Here is a 1,387-nt window from a genome sequence, read left to right on the forward strand (position 1 = left end):
TCCTCCTCTTCCTCCTCTTCCCCCTCTTCCTCCTCCTCCTCCTCTGACCCCAGCCCTGTCCCCACCCCCCTCCAGCCCCCCGTGCTCCAGCAAAGCCAAGTTTGGCCCCTCAGACCCCACATTTTGCTGCATTTCCAGTCGGGACCCACCGGTTTGTCCCACCCCACTGAGCAGGGATTTTGCTGAGCAGAGCTTCTCCCTCACCCCAATCCCTGTTCAGTGAAACCAACAGAAAACTCAGCAGGTCGTGAAATAAAACCATTTTCCTCCTCTCCCACTGAGGCCGGGGAAGTTTCCATGTCGGTTTTGTTGGGATGCTGCAAAAAGCTCCCTGCAAAAAGCTCCCTGCAAAAAGCTCCCTGCAAAAAGCTCCCTGCAAAAAGCTCTCCTGAAGCCAAGTCAGGGATAAGGAGCTGCCCCCAAATCAATAAAAATTCCCCAGATAAAGTTCCCTGGGCCTGCACAGTCCTGAGCTCCAGGCGAGCACCGGGAGGGAAAGCCGGGCTGCAGAGGAGGAGCTGAAGCCCCAGGCAGCAGCTCAGCCCACGGCGGCTGTCGGGACATTCTGAATAAACCCATTTAGGTTCAGATGGGATTTTTGCACCGGCTCTGATTTACCAAATATTTGTGAGCCTGGGGCTCGGAGCCAAAGCGCACAAGGCGGGTGCCCAGGGCTCGGAACAAGGCTGGGCTCTGTCCCGCTGTCCCCAAAGCCTCGGGAGGCTGAGGGAGCGGGGGCTGCTCTCGGGAAAGCAGAATTCTCTCATCTTTAGGAGGTTCTGTGAGCACGGCCGAGCCCGGAGCTGCCGCGGAGGTTTCCCTGCAGGAAACGCTGCCACACGTGCGCGACAACTGCGGCGCCCCCCGCGCACACCAGGGATGGGTTAGGGGACAGGAAACCGCTGCTGCTTTTATATTTAGCTTCAAAGGCTGTAACCCTTCCATAAATCCAACCAGCTCAGCTTTTGTTGCTGGGGCAGGGCTTTGATGGAATTCCCGGCGCAGCTTCTCTGCTCCTCGCTCCCAAAAATAACCCGGTTCTCCTTTGAACCCTCGCTGAGCGAACTCAGCTTGGTGTTCCTGAGAGCTCCTCACGGCCAGCGCGACCCTGAGGGGCCGTGGGCCCCTGAAAATGAGTTTATTCCTCTTCTGCGGGCACAGGGAAGGAAGCTGGACGTTGGTTTTTTGTCTGGTGCAAGCAGCCAAAGCGTGGCCGGTGCATTTCTCCGGGTGCTTTCTCCCGGAGAGCCGGGCAGGGCACGCAGCTCCGGGGGCAGAACGGGGACACCCGGGCTTCCAGGAGCCGGGGGATGCCCAGAGATGCCCAAGGGATGCTCGAAGATGCCTGGGAATGGCTGGAGGATGCCCGGGGGATGCCCAGAGATGC

Source organism: Parus major, chromosome 22 (genome assembly GCF_001522545.3).
Source record: "Parus major isolate Abel chromosome 22, Parus_major1.1, whole genome shotgun sequence".
In the NCBI taxonomy this organism is placed as follows: Eukaryota; Metazoa; Chordata; class Aves; order Passeriformes; family Paridae; genus Parus; species Parus major.